The following is a 23,082-nucleotide window of genomic DNA, read 5'->3' as shown; positions in this document are numbered from 1 at the left end:
TCATTTCCATTGAGATACATGTGAATTTTAATAAAAACAGACAGGCCTCTCCAGCTGGGGTTTGCAGGCAAACTATATAAAAACATTGGATGGAAATCAGCAAAAGAGCTGGACACTTGTGCTCAGCATGTCTGGAAATATGTTAATACACTCTTATGTAAATGGACTTAATGGAGAGAATGGAAAGTGTCCAGCTACAATAGCTAACTTGATAAACCTCAGCACGCTGAGCACGCTGTTCAGCCTGGCTGACTGAAAAGAAGATAAATCCAGTCAGTAACTAGGAATAACACTACCTGGTTTTCCAAAGTAAGGCCCAGCATTTGGGCTGTGCCTGCCACGCTGTGCACACCCCACGCTGAGAGAAAAAGGTGGTTGTTTTTTTTTTTTTTTTTTTAAAAGCTATGGGGCTGCTCCGATTTTGTGTTCTTCTCTGGTATTTTGTAGCGGGGCAAAATACCCTCAGAGGCTGCTGGACTCAGGTTGACAGCGGACGAGCGTGAGGCCGCAGGCAGCACCACAAAATGAAGCACCCACCAGCTGGTGGACGCTGTCTACCTCAGCGTGGGCAGGCCCTGGCCGACGCGGGAGGGACCCACGGCAGCAGGGCGAGCCCCGCTGCAGGGCCTGTGTCCTGTCAGCTGGTGCTGGGGAAGTACAGCGGGTCAGCCCCACCACAGGGCCGGCGCCCTGTGCTGGGGAGGGCGCTGAGCGGGAGCGTGCCAGGCCCTGGCACCCGCCAGGGGTCTGTCAGGGCCCAGCCGTCACCGGGCTGCGGTGTCCGTGGGGAGGACGCGGCGCCCTCCCACACCCTCCGGCGGCTCGGTGCGCGCACGGGCGGAGCGGTGTCCCGCCTCGCCGCCGGGGCGGGCGGGCGGCGAGGGGCGTGTTTCGGGTGAGCGGCAGAGGGAGCCCGCGGGAGCGGCCGCCCTGCCACCTGCTGCCGATCGCCCGCCCACAGCCGTGTGCCCCCAGCCCCGGCTCGCCCCGCGTGGAGGTTTCGGGCGGGATTTGTCCCCGAATCCCGAGCTGGAGTGCGAGCGCTCCTCACAGAGACGGGGCGGCGGCACCGGGCTCTAACCAAACGCACCGACACCCCCCCCCCCGCCATCTTCAGCTGGCCACGGTTCACAAGTGATCCTTCTTTGCTCGTTTGTTCTGCATCAGTGCAAAGTGGTTGCCAGGGATGTAAACGGGAGAATCAAAGAGCTGGCATTTGTGCCATGTGCGAAGGTGTTTCGTGTGCTCCCCTCTCCGCACAGAGCCGAACTGTTAATTTGAGGATGGGGCAGGAGAGCGAACCCTGAAGCCTGAGGGTGACAGGAGCGCGTGGAGCTGCCCGTGACCGGCACGTGTTCCCCCTTTTGCCTCAGAAAAGACTGGACATGTTTACCTTGACTTAGATAAGCAGTTGAGGTAGCGCGGGGGGAAGAGTTACTATGGTGGCGAGGGAGAAATGAAGTGCGTGAATTAGGGATTTCTAAGTAAATATCTGTTTCTTCAGTTTTATATAAAATGGGTTTCTGTCAGTAGTTGCAGAGGGCAGGGAAGAAAAACATGAATATTGATTACTTTCTTAGGAGAAAAGGGTCATTTGTTAGATGTAACCTAACATTTCATTGCAGGGGAATAGGTTAATTTCAAAGAGTGTTTTTCCACATTTTGTATATTGAACATATTCAAAGAAAGAAGAAAGTAATTGACCGTGTTTCATTAAATCTTTCTTCCAGCCCTCAATACTGGTGCTTAATTGACAAGGACTTGGACAAAAACAAGCAATAAAAGGTTAAAAAGCTTTTAATTGTGTCTTAGACACCGTTGCCTTACTGCAGCTCGAAAGGTTCAGCTTAGCATGGGTTTGGAAACTGGGCTTATTTTGCAGGGGGTAGAGAAGAAGTTGTTACTACTGTGAGGAGCATCTACCGTAGTGTAACTTTTGTTTCCCAACTAAATTAGGGTTTGATGGCAACATTTAGTTATATCACAGAAGGAAATTAGGAATATGGTTCCATATTCATTGTTAGTGACTTTGCTGTTGACTCATTTTGCAGTGCACATTTCATCTATAAGCTCAGGCTCTTGCTTGTTTGAAGCCCCCACAGTGAGCAGTGAGGTGTTCATGGCAGCTTTTGGGCTTTATGCTGCAGACTGGATCTGATTCAGCATGTTAGAGCCATTTGATCAGCTGATCCTGGAATAAAGATCTATTGGAATAAAGGTCTATTGGAATAAGGCCTTGGAAAAAAATTTGGCTGTGTGATCTTAGCCAATTTCAGGAATTTGAATCATGTGAGACTGATGATCAGACACTAAACCAGAGGTGACTACTGCATGGAACCACCAGCTGAAGAGTTGACCACAGCTGCATCAGATCTACTCTGCTCCCTGCTCTCCTTTCCCCTTGCAGGTGTATGTTATTAAGGGCAGAATCTGTAATGATGACTGAGCCAGTCAGGCTGTTAGTGCTGAGTACTGCAGTCTTCCAGGTGATGTGGGACACATGCAGTTTGGTGGTGGGGTTTTTTTGCCAGCTGATCAAAGAAGTAGTGATTTCCCACCGTGCTGCAATTTCCTGTAGAAGCTGTAGTGTGGTCTTCCCGGCAGAGTCCTTGTGAGAGACTTCGCAAGCCTAGCATCAATGGATTTATACTTGTTGAAGAGTTGGCCTGTGTGCAAGTGTCTGCTGTACAAGTTATTGCAGTATTGGAGTACCTCATCAGGACTGAGTTTCCTATTCTTCCAGCCTTTTAGTGCATCAACAGAGGTGTGGAGGAAAGATACAGGTAACTTTTAGAAACTCTTGAATTTCTATAATATATAAGCCTATATATGAAATATTAGAAACAAATGTTAATTGGTAGCTGGTTTAAGTGTGGTTATAACTTAATTTTTTTTTTCTTTTTAGTTTCTGTTTTCTCAATTATGTACAATGAGTTCTGCATTCTGATGTTGTGTGGTATGTTATCTAAAAATAACTATGGCTTGATCTGCAATAGAGTTTGTGGACTTTTACATGTTTTGCCTGAGATGATGCACATCTAGAGATGGGTATTTTTTGAATCGCTCTTTGAAGGAAAAAAAAGTGTAGTATTTTAATGATTGTTAAGTGTAATAAAACTAATTGAAGTCTGAAATGTTTAATATCAGGAAAGTTTTTGGGGGTGGTTTTTTTTGTTGGCTTTTTTTCCTTTGAGAATTTGGAGGTTTTTAAAATGCACTTGGAGCCTTGATTGTCTTTTTTTCTCAAGTGTTTGTGGATACCTTTATCATTTCCCAGGAAATCTCTAGCAACTATGCTGTTTGCTATGATGATGTAAGTTGCATCTAGGGATGAATTATCACCTACGGTGACTTTGTTATCCACATGACTGTAATAACATCATCTTTGGTTTCAAGTTCACTTTTCGTTTTCTCTTCAGAGGTGTAGAGATAAGGAAGGATGATGTTCTTTCTTGCCTGTGTTTCCACCAGTGGTGTGCCAAGTGGTTAGTTTCTATGGTCTTGAAGTTACCAATAAGATTCCTAACAGTTAAGGTGAGGATAATATCCAGTCATCTTCTGAAGTCTTTGATGCAGGAAACTGGCAAATGTCTGAAGTTTGTTCTAAATGGTGATGCAGACATTCAATAGCTCTGTGGATTTTTGTTTCAGAAATTAGTAACAAGTTACCAACTTGACATTCATACCCTCTGGCTTTACTTGCCTGACATTTAATATAGACTGTTAAGATTCCCAAAATTCAAGACTGTAAAAAATGCATGGAGGGGACACGACCACATGGAACACACCTCCCAAATCCAAAACCCAACAAACTCCACCCAAAAAAACCCAACAACTCTGCCTTCAGATTTTTTGTGAAACTTGAGATTTACTATCTGGCAATAATTCTTGCTGTGTGGGACATTACACCTGGCCTGAAATAATTTGTGAGAGAATGTTGCTGATGAGCTCATTGGTGCTGTGATGTACGACTTCCTTATTTTGATAGTTCACTTCATGGTTTCCATACGGAGGTCTTCCTTTAGCATAGCCACTTCCCCATTAAAAACTTTCAGTCAGCCTTCCTTCTTTTCCAAATGTCATCAACTGCACAAAGAATACTTAATGACCCAAGATTATTCCAAACTTCTTTGTAGCCATAGGAACAGAGCTCTGATCCTATGACAAAAAAAAAACCAATCATGAGCCTGCACTATTTGTGGTGATGGAGACCTTGTAGGAGAGTGTAGATATGCAACAGTTATTGTACACAGCTGAACTCTTCCCCTTCTATTTAGCTGGATTGCTGATGTTTGGGGTTTGGGTTCTTTTAGCCGCTTCTGGGTGTTGTTTTTTTTTTTTTTAATTACCCAAACCTTTAAATGTGTTTTGAGCGGTGATATGCTTAACTTCTAAGCCTCTGTACTATATTCCTAAATTCTCTATCTTTGAATTTAAGGGTTTTTATTTCTTGCTATTACAGTATTATATGTCAACACTGTTGACTGGTGTGACTAATACTATTAATGCTGTTTATCAGTAGAACTGTATTTCTCAAAAGAACTTTCAGGTTTGTCTATTTGTTCATGACTTTAGATAAATAATTGTTCAATGGCATGACAAATTTGGCAGAAGTTCCAGCAGTGAAGTGTTGAATTGAGTGTTTTTAGAATGTGTGACAAAGCTGGTGTGTGATCAACCTGTCCTCTGATATTTCATTATCAAGCTAATATAATGCTGTTTGTAGTTCAGAAGGCATTTTCTTTCTGATGATATGTATTTCTGTGACATGGTATTTTGAACAAAACCTTTCATTGGTTGAGAGTACAGCATTTAGAATTGGGTTTGGTTTTGTTGGTTTTTTTTTGTTTGGGGTTTGGGGTTTTGTGGGTTGTTTTTTTTTTTTTTTTGTAAAATTTAAGGATACTTCAGCAGATCAGTTGCTGAAAACCTGATTCAACATAGGGAAAAGAAATCCTTCCATTAACTCAGATTATGGGATTTGGACAATAGCAGGGGAGGCTGACAGACAGGCTCCAAAGTGGCAGAAGCTTTTGTACATCACATCAAAATATGTCAAATATTAATTGCTATGTTGGGAATACTATAATGCTAAGCAGGTTCCAGGTGTATGCTAACGAGATTGTGAAGTGAACAAGATGCCAGGAAAACCTGTGGTGTATATTAGACATGCAATAGAAGACATACTTAACTCCTAATCTATCAAAGTATTTCACCTGGAGGTAAAAACAGGTGACTTAGAGTTTAGTTTTATCTTGTAGCTTAGTTAATGAAGTAGAGCAAGTAATTTCTTCAACACTTCTTCACTTCTGTTGTTTTAATGGAAGTTAATGAGTGGAGTTCTTGCACCTGCTGATGGCTGACACAGAAAAGACTCTTCTCTTCCTGGTGCAATATTTGAAGTTGTTCTAGTGCTCTGCTAATTTTCTATAACTTATTGAGCTCACACTGGTCAGAAAAATCAATCATAATGTATTATGATTCATAAAACTCAAACCAGATCAGTCTAGAGTAGTATGCAATCTTTTGTCACATAGTATTTCTCATCTTGGTACTTCAGGAAATCTGCTAAAGAGAGGATTGGATTCTCCCTCTCAGATGAGCTTATCCATTCAGCCTGCTGAAGAACCACTCAGTAAGGAGTGATGGAGAACATAATTTGCCTTTACAGTGATGGAGGTCTGCATCTCTGAAGAAGAAAGCCTAGAGGAGTTAAAGCCTTAGTTTTACATTTAGTGATTTCTTTTTATGTTGTTATGTTAAAAGATGCATGAAAGAAATTATCTTTTTTTTTTTTTTTTTTTATCTGGGATGGATATGAATAGCAGTCTTCCATCTAAGAGTCCTGCTGTCCTGGAGGAAGAAAAATCCTGACCACTTCTAAGGAAATCAGAATTTGGTCCACTTGAGACAAAATAAATTACTTGTTTGTAAGCACAAGCTTCAGGTTTTCTCTGAGTGACTATGAGAAGGTCACAAGGATGAATCACTATTTTTCTGAATCACATTAGTTCTTACACTAGTGCAAACTAGATATCAATTACTATGAAGTTAGAAAGATAGCACTTTGCATACACCCATTTTACATTGTTGAGACTGATTACAAAAGGCACTTGAAAAAGTAAGATAAATTAAAGTCTCTAAGCTCTTTAACTGGCACTAGTGAGTTCTAGGAAGAGAGTAAAAAGGAAGAGCCTGAGATGATCCCTAAGCACGTTTTGGGGATAGGTGGCATTTGATCTAAAAATGTCACGTTTCACTGTGAACACAAGTCTTTCGCTATAAATTTATATTGGTCCCCATGCTTTTATTTCTAGGCTGTGTTATACTGACTTTCAATTCAATAAGCATATGAAAAAACTTAGCAGATTTTCTGTCTGCTTTTGGGAAGCTTTGTATGCTTACTACTTAATCTATTGGATACTGGTTTCTTGTTTTGCACTTGCTTTTCTTTCTCTTTCTGATTTAGAAAGAAATGGTCTTAACCAGTTTACGAGCCTTACTTTCTCCTAAGTCTATAACCATGATGATTTCCCCCGCAGAATAAAGTCTTTGAGTTTTCTGAACTACGCTATATGGCTTGCAAAATTGCATGTAGTATTCTTATGAGTACATGGTAAATTTTTTCTCTCAGTCATTGTTCCTTTCTTATTTTTCTATGTGTTTGTCTAAGTCTTTGTTCTTATCCAAGCTGTAGCTGTGGCTTACTCCTTTTCTTTTTTTTTTCCTTGTGTGAAAGTCTTACAGACAGTGTCAGTTCTAAGAGTCTGTGCTTGGTTTTACTTGTCAGTCCAGGCTGATGAAGGAACATGGTGTATCTCAAAATTTAAAGTAGGCCTCGGTGAGCTGGTTCAAATAGATGGAAGCCCAATGGAGTGGCCTTCTCTTTTTTTTGTAACGAGGATAAGATCATATTCTGCCGAGCACATTTTTTTTTTTTCTTGTAATTTATAAAACCCTAGTTCAATCTCTCTTTTTCTAATTTTGGGTAAAAAGCATCATCCACTTCTCAACTTAGCACGAAAGCATAAAATACTTAAAATGCTGACAGAAAGGCTATGTATCACAGTACTTCTAGCCAACTAGAAATTCTCTAGGAGTTGAGAATTGCTGACTAGAAATTTCAAATTTTAATGCTTATCTGAACAGAGCTGTAGCTACAGATCTTTTGTGGTTCACCCTTCATTGCTTTTAGAGGTACTGTAATTACTAAGGTTCAAGAAGGCCATGACGTAGAGAAACTGAATTTGATTTTCAAACGTTGTCTGAAATGCACGAAAGGGAGATTAGAATTTGACTTGGTGCACTCCTTGATCTATTTAACATATCACTCATTTTACCAAGAAGCGACTTGTCTATTTTGTCACAGAGACTTTTTCCTTTGTCAAAAGAATGTGACTGTAGAAATAACGATGCTCGAATTGTACATGCTTTGTAGAATCGTCCAAAGGAAGGCAGAGGAGAGGGTGCTCAGGAGATCTTAAAATAGTTTTATATCAAAAGTATGAATTAAAAAAAAAAATTACATCAGTTTATACTTTTCATTGCTCTTCAAATGAGTGAGTGATAGTAGGCTCTATTGTCCTTCCATGAGCAAAGCACACAGGATTCCAGAGTTGTTTGTGTGCTTTGTAGTGTCAATATATCTATACAGTATTTATGACAATAGAGTCTTACGTTCTTTTATTGCTGGAAAAATGAGGACAAATGAATAGATGATACAAGGTCTCATTCCCATATTGTATGGGTTTTGAAGTCAAAATACTTTTTTATGAAAGTTAGTGAATGTTTGAAAAGCTGTCTTTATAATACCATTTTTTAAGATTGTGTCTTACAAATAAGTTTGTGCAATATTGGTTTTTTTTGTTTCTTTCTGGCAGTTTTTTCTTGCTGGCATTTAACATTGACTAAAATAGAACTCTGATGTTCTGAATATTCGGTATTTTCAGGGGATTCATAATAGGCAGGATAATGTGTATGTATAGACACATTAGTAGGACTTGCAAAATGTATTTTAACTTGGGGAGAATTTAAAAAACAGGGAAGTTTAGTTCAGAAACTCTTGGGTTTTCTACTTATTTGTGCAGTCCTTGGAACATTCATCATGTTAGCTTATCAGATAGTGGGTTTTCTTTCAGCTGAAACAGAAAAGTCTGGATGATACGCACTTGGCACAGTACTATAAACTAGCTTACACAATGTCTGTTGGCAAAGGTGAAATGTGCTGTTGTGGTTTTGTGAAGTCAGTTTTGACTCAGAGCTTCTGAAGTTCCTATCAGCTGGAGTGCAATAGGTATCCTGGAATCTCAGTATCCGTTTAGATAACTGCCATGTCAATCTCAGTCTGTATTAACTGCTCTGCATTACATATATATCTGGAGTATGTGTCTTGGGGTAAGGAAGGTTGAAAGAGAGAAAGAAAAATTGGAATGCATCTTGATCTGCTCAAGTGTTGTTCCCTGAGTCGTCTTAACACTTTGGGCTGCATGTTGATCTCTTCTATGAAGGCATGCGTTTCTGCGTAACATGAAAAATGCATATGCTGCTTGGGTACACCGGTGACAGCAGTTTTCTAAGAGCTATGGTGATGTTTGAGCAGATCTTGTGCTGATTCTAGGAATATTCTATGAATACAATGGGGAACCAAACTCTTGTGACAGAACAGAGGTCCAGACTGTTTGTGGTTATTAAAAAAAATAAATAAAAATTTGTGGTATAAATGTATTTAGCTATAACAGCTGAACTAAACTGAACTATGTTGCTTTAGATTTTGATTTCCATCTAACTCAGTAGAATAAGACTGTATTCCTTTTCTCCAGTGAATATTTGCTGAATGAACAGCTTTATTTCTTCCAGAACAAAACAATTAGTTGACAGCAAACACTGGTACTAAGTGAATTTAGTGGGGCTACCCTTGCTTTGTCCCAACATAAGTGAGTGGAAAATGAGGCTGATGGATTCTTTAGTGGTGACCCCATTAACCTCAAAAGCTACACTGTGGTCTCTAAAGGTGTGTAGATTTCGGCAAGCCTTCCTCCCAGCCTTCGTGCCCAAGTGGTGCAGAGATCATGGGAAGAATTGTAGAAGTCCACCAGAGAGGACTGCAAAAAGTGAAAATGACTTATATAGTTTGGTCTAGTTTGTTTTTAAAAAACGAAAGATTTAGAACCGAATACTGGAAAAGAGCCAAATAGGAAGGCATTATTCAAACTGAGGTATATAATGCTCCAGGTGAAAATCCCAAGGGATCTCTGAGGAAATGGGTGCTCTTCCAGGCTACCTTTGAATGTGCCCAGACCCTGTTATAAGGGAGTCTTCAACTGCACAACATCAAGTGTCTCAGCAAATCAAGAAAAAACAGCTGACTATAGAATGCATAATTGTCTCACCAGGACAGGCTTCATAAGTACCTGAAGCAGGAGCAGCTAGAGAGCAGGATGAGTAAAATGTAAAATAATCAGAGCAAGATGGGGCACTGAGAGGAAGAATGCTCTCTGGTTGAGAACCAGCCACTTCAGGCAACACAGTTCTCGGTTTTCAGTTCTATCATATAATTATTTTTCTGTGGTCCAGAGTGCAGATCCTGCACACTGATGTGCTCGTAAGGGATATTTTTAGAATTTAATACTGATATTTCTTGATTATGAGGTAAATGTAGTTGTCATTGTGAGGTGCTCACAGTGTTAAAGGGTATACGTGTATGGGAACCAGTCCTTGCTTTGAATTCCTGGGGAGTTAAGAGGGCTTTAATCTTCATTCCTAGGAGTCTAGTAGTTCATCCTGTAAACTGAAAGTCAAAAAGGTAGAGGAATAAATAACTTGCACCAATGATGACTAGAACAATTTTTTCTGAAGGATATAAACAAGAGTCCTGCAGAAATGACAAACTACATTTGTCTACTGAACCATGTTGGTCTAGTGAGTAAGCAAAATGCCTTGTGGAATTATCTGAAGAAAACTTAATGCGCCCTGAAAAGTGGGGTGGAAATAGAAGGGGGCTTCTTCATCAGTGTCTTTGTACTGATGTCCTGTAGAGCTTACATCATCCTAAGAACTACACTGCTCCTTTTACTTAGGAGCTACAGCAATAGCTGCTTGGTGGTTTTTTTGGTCATCTTTTTCAGTAAGAGGAGGACTTGAAGGTGTTGAGAAATCGTAGAACCTTGTAACACTTTAACATCTACCGTTCACAGATCTTGGAGTCTTTAATGAATATCAAATAAGCCACTCCTGTTACACAGCTAAATGTCACTGGCCCCACTTCATGGATAGGTAAATTGAGACTGAGAAAGGTTAAGGGACTCGTCAAACATTGTTCAGAAAGTCTGTGTCAAAGCCATACTTTCCTGACTCTGCTTCCTAGCCAGCAATTTCATTTCTCTGATGTTTAATTAAAAATCATAATGGAAATATATGCTTAACAGATAACAAAGATCTGCTGCTATTATGTTTTTCTACGTGTGTTTTTATAATGCTTCCAGATGACAAAACACTTTTCAAATATTCTCGGATGCCTAAAGATGAAAAAGTCCTCTTAACCTGTCCCAACCCACCTTTTTTCCTGATGCCACGGAGAGGTGAATGGAGAGGTCAGGTTTTGTTTCTGAATCATTGTGGCTTATTCGGAGTGTGTTGCTGCTTCTCTCTGCCCACTGCCCCCCCTTCGGTTGCCACAGTTGTGTGTTTGTGTGTGCTGTTTTTTAACACCTAAGTGGAGATATAAAATGACTCAATCTACAATGACACATTTAATTTCAGATGTTATACTGGCCGATATGTTCATAGTTAAGCTGTCTTTGTAAAGTGTACTTTTTTTATTACTGGTGAAAGTGGTTTCACACTTGCTGTGAGGAGCTGTGGTAAAATCCAGTTAGATTTATCATAGGTATATTCCCTATAGACATTGAAAAAGATACAGTATCTCAGAACTTATTTTATGTTTTGAAATGATTCTTAATATTTGTTGTAGGGCACACAGAATGAAAATATCACAGTTTAACCTATCACACCTCTAACTTCACATCACTGTGATTTTTTTTTTTGCAAGGAAGTGTGGTCAGCTTACTTTTCAGAATAATGTTCTAAATGATTTCTAAGGGGGCTACTTGTAAACAGGCCAGACTATATCAGAATGGTCATTTCTGATGCCATTAGGTATTTCTGTCACTATCAGGCTCAGGTGATCCTCTATCACAATGAAATGTAAAATCATTAAATATCAGTAATACAAATGATCAATAAAAATAACTGAAGATTTTTCTTGAGGATGTGTTTGTGCACAAAACTTGCAGAAAGGCACGTAATAACGTAAGCAACTGAGTTCAGAGCATGTTGTTAAGGTCTCAAGGTTAAGAACTTATGAAGAGAGCTGCCCCCCCCCCCCCAAATTTCTGTACTTTAGCTTCCCATTTGTGGACTGTAGGAAACTAAGCTTTCTTTCCTTATATGCTTTTTACCATGAACTCTTTTGGGGTACTGATTCCTTTGTTCTACTGTGTATAGCCCAGTAGATCTGTCGTGGTTTAACCCCAGCCGGCAGCTAAGCACCACGCAGCCGCTCGCTCACTGCCCCCCCACCCCTGGGATGGGGGAGAGAATCAGGAAAAAAAACAACCTTGTGAGTTGAGATAAAGACAGTTTAATAGGACAGAAAGGAATGAAAAACAATGATAATGATAATAATAATATGACAATAGTAATACTAAAAGAATTAAACTATACAAAGCAAGTGGTGCACAATGCAATTGCTCACCACTCATTGACCGATGCCCAGTTACTTCCCGAGCTGTGATCTGCCCCTCCCAGCCAGCTGCCCCAGTTTATATACTGGGCATGATGTCATATGGTATGAAATAGCTCTTTGGCCAGTCTGGGTCAGCTGTCCTGGCGGTGTCCCCTCCCAGCTTCTTGTGCCCCTCCAGCCTTCTTGCTGGCTGGGCATGAGAAGCTGAAAAATCCTTGACTTAGTATAAACACTACTTAGCAACAACTAAAACCATCAGTGTGTTATCAACATTCTTTTCCTACTAAATCCAAAACACAGCACTATACCAGCTACTAGGAAGAAAATTAACTCTGTCCTAGCCGAAACCAGGACAAGATCTTTGGTCTTATTTGTGGTGTTCCTTTTGACAAAAGTACCAATATATTTATTCGGGTATTACCTGATCCTATCAGTTGAGAGACATTGCTCTCTTGAGAAACCGAAAGTCTTATTTTCCTCTGGTGCAGAAGAGGGTGACTCAATCCAAAGCCCACTCAAATCGGGGAATTGACTCTAACCTGTATCAGCTGAAATCAGATCTCCTTTCCTCAAAAGCCAAATCTGTATCAGACTTGAAAACCTGAAGTCTTCTGAATAATGTACTTATCCCTTAATCATGCCTCTTTAATAAAGAGAAAGGGTTTGTGAAATCTAGTGTGATAACGTGTTCTGAACTTCCATGAAAACTTTATTTAGGTTGAGGCTATGTGTCAGAAGTTAAGGTAGCCAAATAGCATGTAATTTTATTTTGTGGAAAATGTCATTAACACTTGTAACATGTGACTGTTGTACTTTTATTTGCTTCATATTTTCTGTTTGATATCTAATTGCTCTGGTAACAAGGCATTAAATCATAAAAGCGTAAAGAGGCATTACATGCAACTGTAGGTTTTTGGTGGGGGGGAAAAACAGGAAAAAAACAAGGATGAGTAAATAATATGTTAATCTGAGTAAATGGATCTTTCCCTGGAGATCTTCAGTTTTAGTGTTTTGCTGGGGTGCTGAACAGAGAGCACTGCTTTGCTAGAAATGACTGCCAGATGTAGCTTTGCACCATAAACAGGACAATGCTTGTACTTCTGAGGCAGCAGCAAGCAAATGTTTCAGTGTGGATCTCAGCTTGTTACAAAGACTTAGATCTCTCAGATATCTGGTTCCTGGGTTGCTATGACACGTGAAAAGTGTTTTCATTCATTTGTCCGCAGGAAAAAAATAGGAAGAGAGCAGATGCTTTAGAAGGCAGGTTAGTACTGCCTTGATCCACTCCCAAGCTGTGTACATGTGCCCTGGGGCTAGCTCCAGGTGCAGGCCTATGGAGAAAGTCCCCAGGTGACATATGTTGGTTTTGTTGTGGGTTTTTTTATTTGTTTCTTTTTTTTTTTTTTTTTTAAAGTCATTATGGGGTTTATTTGTTAGGGAAACCTGGCTGGAGTCTCTGATCCAGGTACAGGCAGAAAGAAACATCACAGTATGCTTCAGGAGCTGCAGTGGATTGTAGAAGACCTTGTTAAGAGATGGTGAAAGGGCTGTTCTTGCCTTTGCATGCTTTACATGCTTCATCTGGCAAATGGCTGCTATCTTATCCTGAATGAGTGAGCGAGAGTTAATATTCATTCAGGTTTATCTGTCAGACAACATGAAAGCAATCAGATGGTAGAAACCAGGCTTAATATAGAGGAGATGGAGTATCATCAGCAAAACATTTTGCAGTCTCCTCTGCTGACTTAAACATGCTGAAAGGCAGTGGATAGGCAAACCTGTGTAGTTATCAACGTGGAAGCGTCCTTAGGTAAGAAAATGAAGCCTAGTGTTACTTTTTGGGATAATGCTGAGGGTAGGAGAAAGTTGCCATTTCTGCTTTTTCCTGTCAGATCTCAGGGCAGCAAATTTAGCACCATTAGTGGTGTAAAAGTCTCTTGGAAGGTGAATCATTTTAGTAACATTAGCAACTGACTCAAGGTTTCAGCATTTTTTTTTTCCAGAAGTGGTGAAAAACTAATTAAATCAGAGTGGATGTTTTATCACTTCATCTTCATGTTTTTCATACCTATCAATATACACTCAGTTTGGTATTGGATTCCAGAGAGAGATACAGGAAATCTGTGAAACCAAGTCTGTTTACAGTTTGATATTGGCATTTTTCCATTAAAAAAGCAATTTGAGGTTTAAAAAGAAAAACATGCTGCTTGGGGAGCAAGTCAAGTCTTCAGAAATGCAGATATGATTCCTTGTTTTTGCCATGAGCTGCTTCTGCCCTTGCAGAAGTTGGTCAGTCTCTGTCTCTCAGTTATGCAAAGTGGGAATCACAGCACATCCCTATTTCCTAGTGACTGTGGTAGAACATATCTGCCAAAGAGTGTGAGGCAACGTTTTGGCAACGGAAGCTGTGCTGGGATCCCTTTTGATGGGATGGCAGTTACTGCATCCATCTTGAGAAAGGGCTAAAACCCATTTATTTAGGTGGGGCTGACAGGTTACCACTGGAATGGACCTTCCATAGCTTTAGCAAACTTGTCCTAGGCTTTACACGTTGTGCTGTTTTGTTACTGTCTGGGGCCACTTCTTGGGGTTGGGATAAGAACGATTTAATAACTAAAGTAAAATATAATACTAACAGTAAGAATAATGAAATATAATAATAGTAATGAAAAGGCATATAACAAAAAAAAGAGAGAAATAACACCCAAGAAAAGACAAGTGATGCACAATGCAATTGCTCACCACCCGCAGACCGATGCCCCAGCAGCGATCTGCCCCTCCTGGCCAACTCCCCCCCATTTATCTACTGGGCATGATGTTCTGTGGTATGGAATACCCTTTGGCTAGTTCGGGTCAGCTGCCCTGGCTCTGCTCCCTCCCAGCTTCTTGTGCACCTGCTTGCTGGCAGAGCATGGGAAACTGAAAAGGATAAGCGCTACTTAGCAACAACTAAAACATCAGCGTGTTATCAACATTATTCTCACACTAAATCCAAGACACAGCACTGTACCAGCTACTAGGAAGAAAATTAACTCTATCCCAGCCAAAACTAGGACAAATGAAATTCGTCCAAACTACAGTGTTTGCCCCCTTTTGTGCTAAAGTAGACCTATGACTACTATTACACGCTATAATGAGAATAACTTTTTACTCAGACTGAAGAATTTGTAACCCTTTTTTGTGTAGCTTTTTTTTGCTGCCAAAAAATTTCCTAATTTTAAAAAATTCTTTGTTGCGTCTTTCTCTTCTAATGAGGATAGAGAAGGAAAATATCCTACTGATTTGTTTTCCCTTCATTCTGTGACTAGTACATTTCTTGAAAAAGAATGGCAAGGTCTCTTGTCTCTTCTGTGCTGTCTCACTGCCTTCTAGTGCCCAAGTAAAGCACTTATAAGAAACAAGACCTGGCCAATGCAGTTGATGGGTCTAAAACATTCAGCCTCTTCCTGTCCTGCAGGACTGCTTTTGTAAAGTAACGCTGCGTTCCTAATTTAGGGATACTTGACTTCCTGCAAGAAGGATACAAACTGATGGTTCCAGGCTTGTAGCTGTCACTAAAAGTTAAGGACCCTCTTCTGGTCTCAGATTTGTGATGTGATAAATATTTTACTACCAGCCAGGCTGCTTCTTAGTGGTCCTATGACAAAGAAAGTGGTAGCTTTTTTTGGGGCTGTAGTATTAGAAACACAGTCTGGCTGATTTTGGGGAGTGTTCTTGCAAGATCTGGCAAGAACTAGGACACATACTTTCCTTTCCATTGGGATGGGGTTTTTTAAATGAGTTTATTATCCCGATGCCAGTATTATCCCATTGGACATGAGAGCTCTAGCCATGAGCCTTCTCTGAAAATCCTTGTTTGGTGAATTCTGATTAAAGTGTTCTGCACAGTCAATTTTTTTATAATTAACAATTATTTCGTGTTAGGAGGCCTATGTATTTAGACCTGGATGAAAGAAAATGTGGAAGTACTTAAATATTTAAATCACAATCCCCTGTTCAGTAGTACACCCCCCCCCCCCCCCCCCCCGTTTCTTTTCCAGTTCCCATGGGAAGTCCTGCATATTTCTTAGATAGTCATCTACCTCATATGGAGTTATAGCATATTGAAGATCTGGTTCTGTGGGGTCTGGAGTGTTTCCATGTGGTTTAAATAAGGAATACATTTGAGAAAAACAATCTGCTTGTGGACATGCTGGAAGCAGAAAAAAAGGCAAATTTTGTTTTGTTAATTATTCGCTGATAATTATTTACTCAGCTCTACAAATTGATGGAAACTTGTAATCATGTTGCTATGGCACCTGATGTCATTTATAAATGCTGAGTGAAGCAGCTCTAATTGTGAAACTGGACACAACTACTGAACAAGTGAAATCTGTCAAACTGAATTTTGTGAGGGAAATCTTACCAGCAGAGTTTGCAAGTTAAGCAACTAGCTGTAAATAAATTCTTCCCTGTGAACCTGGAGAACAGTTGCTCAGTTTTCTGACTCAAGCCTGCATATTATTACCTTGTTAGAGTAAGCAACATCTGAATAACAAATTCTGTTATCTGAAACTGCTGAAGGCCTTTCTGAACTCTTCCTTCACTGTGAAACTATAGCTATTTTCTGTAATGGTCTTAGTCTTGCAAAACAGCCTTCCAGAGAAGACCGCTATACAAGGCTTTGATGCAAAGACTTTCTAAATCTAATTTCCCAAGCAGTTCAGAAAGCAGCTGATAATACTCACATTTTAATGCTTGGAGGATCATCAGGCCTACAACATTTAAATGTTTAATCCGCAAGCTGCAAATAAAGCTTTAATTTCCTAAATGTAAGTGGACCTTCATTATTAATTCATTTGCTATATGTTTAATTGAGATAAACGAATATAGTACTAAATTCAGCTATATATTTCCATATCCTTTTCTTTGTAATCTGGCCATGTATAATGCATCGTTATTTTAACAGCCCTACCAGCAAATTATTCTGCATGTACTTCTTTTCTAAGTTCTTTAAACATTTTTCTATATTGTGTGATTTCAATTGTTTCTGCTCCTTTCTTGGTAAATAGTTGAGGAGTAAGCACATTTTCAAGAGCTGTAGGGAGGCTAAGATGCCAGTTGCATTTTAACGATATGGTGCATTATCATTCTTACTGTAGCCAATTCTCTTTTAAATCATTGCAGTTTCTGCTTTAGCCTCCAGCTATAGAATTCTTTTCAAACCGACAGTGAACTTGGCAGATCGCCAAGAGAAAAATAAAGGTGTTTTGGTCCACCAAAGTATTTTGAGTGGTTCTTAGTGATACAGTTTTCTTCTCTACATCTGCAAAACATTTTTTTCTGAAGTGAATTTTCATGTGAAAAGCCTCCTTAATAATCACCAGTATTGTTTGTTTCAATGCAGTTATTTAACTGCACCCCTGGGTGCTTACAAAATAATCAAGAGAGTCTTCTGAAGAGTTTTAAAAGTGGCAGGTGCTTAGTCTGTGCCCTATTCACTTAGTTTGCAATGACATTTTTGTGCTAATCTACAGACAAACAAGAGACAGGTGACACACAGCATCAAGTACAATGTGCTAAGTCGACAAACTTTGGTCTAGATAAGATGTTTGTGCTGCACATGTCCACAGTGGCAACACGGATTTATACTGTTTATATTTAAGTTGTGCTCCTCAGCACTGGTAATATCACAAGCTTAAATGCTTATAAATTGACAGAGCATGAAGTATTTGGGGAGTTAGAGATTTCAAAGAATCTCCCACAAAAAAAAAAATTGCTAATTCCTGTAAGCAAAGCGTAGTTCTCATTTTTAGCATTGTTGAAATATGAATATTAACTAAACCAGATTGTTAAATGTAGCTGAAATAGAAAAATTGTATCTCTGAGACTCTGGCTATGAATACAGTTCATTCATTATAAAATACCATGTCCATGGCACTCTTAGGCTAACAGTATTGTACACTCTAAAGTGGTATAGATATTACTAAATGTTATATTGTAAAATATGGCCAACAGAGAGTAGTACTAACTGAATTTAGCAGCAAATGGAAGCAGGGATATTCATCATCCCTCCCCTGTTTTACAGTCTAATCCATCGAGATACCAGATGAGCAACTGGCTCAAAGCTTTTTAATGATCTTGTTTGTAAGGAGGAACTCTATTTAGAGAGGATGAGATTGGAGGACCAAGGGAAGATGAGACAGGAGGACAGAAGATTGACCGCTTTTTTTACTAAAGCAGTTATTAATCATCTCTCCAAGGGGAGAGGTTAGGAAAAGCAGTATATGTATGTGTAGAGACACTGGAGTGGCTACGTGAACCTACCACGCTATTTAAAAATACCATTAATCCAGGCAGATCTCTTACTTTAAGGCCTGTATTCCCTGCAACTGGTAGTTGTAGGAGACTTCCTATTCCTATATTCACATTCCTATATTCACTTCCATTTATATACTACTTGTCCCTCACATCAGAAGAAACAGAATAACCTATTACATTATCAGTGTCACTGCTTTTGCATGTGAGGCCATGTATCGAATTGCTTTCCCTTACAAAATAAGAGGGGAGCTGCAGTGTGTGCACACAGCTGTGTAGCTTTTGTAGTGCCTCACATTCCTCCTTATCATTCTCAGTGGGAGGTGTAGTTGATGATAGAAAGGAATGGGCAGGGGGCTTGTTGCTGCAATAGAAGAGAATGGCAGAGCTTTTTCCTACTGATTCATCCAAGCACAACAAATGGGGCCGGTTTTGGGAACCAGAAGCTGGTTCTATGTAAATAGTTTGTGCAACTTGGCGCACAGCATGAGTGAAAAGTATCATCAGTTCACATCAGAATATTGTCCTTGGGCAAGGACAGTTGTCCTTGGGAGATTTATGCATGTGTTCTCAACTATCCTTTGCACGTTTGTCTATTAAAAATCCTTCCATCTCAGAAGTTCAGAGAGTCATCAAAAAGGAAAATAACATTGGAAAAGAATCAATTTTATTAATAATTGAATTGGTGGTTGTGGCATATGCTTTTTTTCTTCCCCAGACTGAAATTTGGCCTGGACTTTGGGAAATGTTTGAGTGAGTAAAATTCTATTATATTTAACCAAAACCCAGCCCAGGCTTTGATGTGGCTATTGATGCAATTCTTGATCAGCAGGTACATAATTATCACCAGTATTCCTTGAAGTACGTTGTTTTTCATTATGGATAACGTAGATGTAAAACCCTGCTTTCTTTATGAGCACTGATAAAATCACATTCCCTAAATGGAATGAGAGAGGGGCTGCTCTTGAAGATAAATGATAATCTAGACAATAGAGAGGCAGTAGATCTAATTTTCTGGACTTCAGTAAAGCATTTGATAAGCTACCACTTGGGAAATGGTTAGTTAACCTGTAGAAGATTTGGATTAGTAGAAGAAATAGATGGTGAGTAAGGAAGGGACAAAAGCATGGAATTTTTGTGTAAGGGAGTCACTAGTGGAGTATGCCAAGGTGTTGGATGTTTAAAAACTAATCTATTTAGTATTTTTGTTAGTGATTTTTGGGTGTGGGGGGGGAAAGACGGTGTGATAATGAGATTTGTAGATGAGGCATAGCTGAGAAAGCATCATTAGCACCAAAAGGGATCATAATTTTAAGCAGGTAGAATAAAATGACTATGAACTGCAGCAGAAAGACTGAGAACCAAATAGCGCAAATGCCTTTCAAGCTGTTAGGTATAAGGGGCTCCTGTTCTGCAAATGACAGCAGTGGAGAAAGACGGTGTATATTAGCTGACCACAAGGTGATTCCAAAATACAGAACTGAGGCAATGAAATATGAGGCTGGACTGAGCAAGACGTTAATATTGTACAAGGTATTATATTGGTTATTGCATTTACATATGGGTCAGCCATTTGAGCAGGAGGGTAGAAGTAGCAGTGCAATCAAGAAAAGAGGTATCAATTTTATGAATGAAGACTTAAAGCATACCTACATAGTAGAGCAGCACTGTATGGGCAGAGATACCCATACTGGCTTTGAACTTAACCATATTGACAAGGCAATTGGCTTTAGTGTGCCCAGTATGAGTGTGGAGGTAAGAACATTATTAAGTTCTTAGCTAAGAACCAAGTAGAAGCAAAGCAGACTAATGACAGAACCTGAGAGCTAGAGTATAAATCTCTTGCAAATCTAAGTCAGCTGGTTTAGTTCTGTTTTTTTCCTCCAAGTTGTGTGTCTACTTCTGTTTATGACAGGCAGGCTACTGCTGCCACTTATGTGCAAAAGCAATTAAAATAATTTCTGCTGTTCTGACAATTGATGTTAGTTCCTGTTTGCTTTGGTTTACAAACAAATGAGCTGCACTATTATCTATAGCACTGACCATCCTTCCAAGTATCCTATCACATAAGTAGTTTGTATAAATAATTAAAAGCTGGGGTTCTCAGTGGTATCTGCAACAATGGGCTTGTTTTCTGCAACTTGATAGGAAAGATTTGATTTACATCTGCTCTGGGTATTTTATTCCCTATCTTATTAAAGCTTACAACTTAGATATACCATAGTTTTTTATGGGGAACCTTGCCAAACATTTTCAGATGAAGAGAAATTTTCTCCAATTAAGAGATAGTATCAGTGGAATAGAGCGTTGTCACAGGATAATGGTCTCCTGCTGCTTTGTTAAATGCCAAGGTAAACCTGAGGCATTTATCAGAAATTAATGTCAAAGCAAAGTCGAGAGGTTTATCTTGAAAGCTGGAAACACTGAGCCTGTGAAAATGTTCTTTTAGAAAATAGTCCATGTTTCCTTGTGCATCCCTCCTTCCCCCAATTACACTTGGAAGGAAGCAAATTTTCTTTCTGGCACCAAATGCTGCCCCCAGAACCAGATACCAATTTTCTTAGATGCATAAAGAGGCTGCTGAGTCTCTAACTTTAAGCTGAAGATGTCTGTCGATTGTTTTGCAAGTATGTATGAGCTTTACCATTGCATCCCATTACACTGAGCTGATCTAGGGCTTTAATTTTGTCAGGCTTCACACAGCCCTGATCTAAAGTATGTTGGAGTCAACTGAAGGAAAAGGGAAGTTTGAGCTTGAAAAACATAAGTATCCCTCAAAGCAAATACATAAATCTGCTGGGCTTGCTCTGTTGTCAGGATAGGGCCTGAAGGAAGGGGCGGGGTGGAGGAAAAAGGGGATGGAAGATAAAAATATAGCTCCATGACTTGGAAAGATGCAACACAACGTCTTATGGCACAGAAATAGGCTTTTGTTCTGTACAGACACTGAGTAAAGTTTGTCAACTTCCTTACAGAAGAACCTGTTCGTCTGTTAGATCTAAGGCGAATCTTGTTAGGGGAGTAAATTCCTTTAAGTATTCTTGCTCTTCCGTTGCAACACAACGCTTTTGCTAGTGTCACAAGGTGTCCGCTGCCTTTTAAACCCTAAATTAACCATGTCAAATCAACCTTAATAGCTACTTAGTCATGTATTTAATTAGTCCAGAAATATGCATGAATTTTGATAATTGTCCTCAAATTTTCCCCTTCAATAAAATCTAAAATATTAATATTTGGAGATCTTAATTTCTTTCCTTCCTCTTTTCTTTTTCTCTTCTTTTTTGTAGCAGTGATTGCTCTTTTGTCACCTCCCTTACCTTCCCCTGGTGTATGAAAAAAGGCAATGATGAGTTGTTTTTTCTTTGTCATTTAATGTTAACTCAATCATACTGTAAACAAAACAGAAAACCTCCTGAAATGAATGGTTCAAATTTACATATAATCTAGAGATTATAAGACAATAATGTTCATCTCATGATCAACAGAATTATTTCCTTGATATTTAAAAATACATTCTTATGGAAACTATTTTTAGCAAGGATTAGATTACTTTGTATTATTTGCAGACCATATATTGCTTTACTGAATATCTAAAGGTGAAAACCACTGTACATAGAAGTGAAGCTGAGTTGATTGCTTTCTATTGTCCTAGTCTTGGAGATTGGAAAAATATACACATGCTGACAAGTCTAGGAAGAAATCAGTTCAACCTTTAAAACTGCTTTTTCTTTGCCTGACTTATTCAGGGTAAATATTTTTCATTTGGGAATGTTCTGCATCTCTTTAAAAATTAAAATGACCCTGGGCTTCACTCAAAATCTGAATGCTCCCAAAACATTAGGCTTGGTCTATGTACTGCAGATTTGTCCCAACTACAAACAAAACAAACAACGACAAAACAACCCAAAAAACCGCCAAACCCACAACAACAAAACCTAAACCCAACAAAAACCCGCCACAAACCCCACTCCCCCACCCCCCCCCCAAAAAACCACAAAGATCCAACACGTTTCTTGCCCATATTGGCAGCATATTCTGCTTCATCTTCATTTTAGATAACAGTTCACTATTTTTGGGCCTTGGTAGTTATTAATCCAATTTACTAAGAAGCCAAAAAGAGACAAGTAAGGAGAAACAAGTGTTTTTTGTTATTTATTTTTCTCTCTCTTTCAGACTAGAGAGATTCATTTCAGGGCTGTTTTCAGAAGACTAGATATTGGGTTGTACTGCAGCATACAGTGTTTCATCAGTCATGCTGCATTATGTCACATTAGGTGTTTCTACAAATTCATTTTAGTTTCTGAGACTTACTGAGGTATGCGAGAGAAAGCCATTCCGTGAATATCTACAAAGTGCCAGCGGTGGGCAATCCTGTGCCACCAAATAGGGAGGAACTTTTACATTTAAGACTGAGAGGGTTTGGAAGGAAATGCAGAGATAAAATAATGACGCAGTCCTAACAAATTAGCACATAATATTAAAACTTTGTTCAGAAAAGATGTACGTGATCCTGCAATGTTCCTGGATGCAGCAGGTTTCCCAGCCTAGCAGTCAGTTCAGCTCCCCAGTGTCTTCCCCAACATCACTGATCTAACGTGTGTGTGGTGAGGCAGGGACGGGAGTTGTGTGGTTTAGCTATGCCATGTGGTGCAGGAGCATGTGTAATACCAGATGGTAGGCTAACATGAACTAAAGACCATATAGCAGCCCTCCCTGGAAGGAGGAGGGGAGTATGTACCTGTGTGGCTATGTCTGTAAATAACCACTTCTTCATCAGTTTTCTCAAAAGTGATCTGCAGAAACAGAAACGTGTTAGTAGAACATGCATTAGTATTCACTGAAACAAATAAATTCTTCTTTGTTTTTAAATGTCCCTTGACTTGTGTCAAGCAATGAGGTGTCTTCAGAACCTCAGAATATCATGTGAAAGGGAAATTGTTAAATAGTTTGGCCTGGTGGAATCAGATTTTTATGAAAATGCTGAACAGCATTCTGAGGTGCTTTTTTTTTGTGAAAACACTGTAGATTTCCATTATGTTTCA

At 39.5% G+C, this 23,082-nt stretch overlaps 1 long non-coding RNA gene across 1 annotated transcript in view; it reads left to right on the top strand.

Moving 5' to 3' along the window:
- Nucleotides 1-2,564: 2,564 nt before the first annotated feature.
- LOC127021086 (uncharacterized) overlaps nt 2,565-23,082 on the top strand; it is a 54,040-nt gene continuing 33,522 nt past the window's right edge. The window contains exon 1 of the long non-coding RNA XR_007767159.1: nt 2,565-2,783. This is a non-coding gene — a long non-coding RNA (uncharacterized LOC127021086). The remainder of the gene's footprint in view (nt 2,784-23,082) is intronic.

The sequence above is a fragment of the Gymnogyps californianus genome, chromosome 12, assembly GCF_018139145.2.
Source record: "Gymnogyps californianus isolate 813 chromosome 12, ASM1813914v2, whole genome shotgun sequence".
Lineage (NCBI taxonomy): Eukaryota > Metazoa > Chordata > Aves > Accipitriformes > Cathartidae > Gymnogyps > Gymnogyps californianus.
Note: the sequence above shows the minus strand (reverse complement) of the source record. Positions and strands in the feature narration are given on the sequence as shown.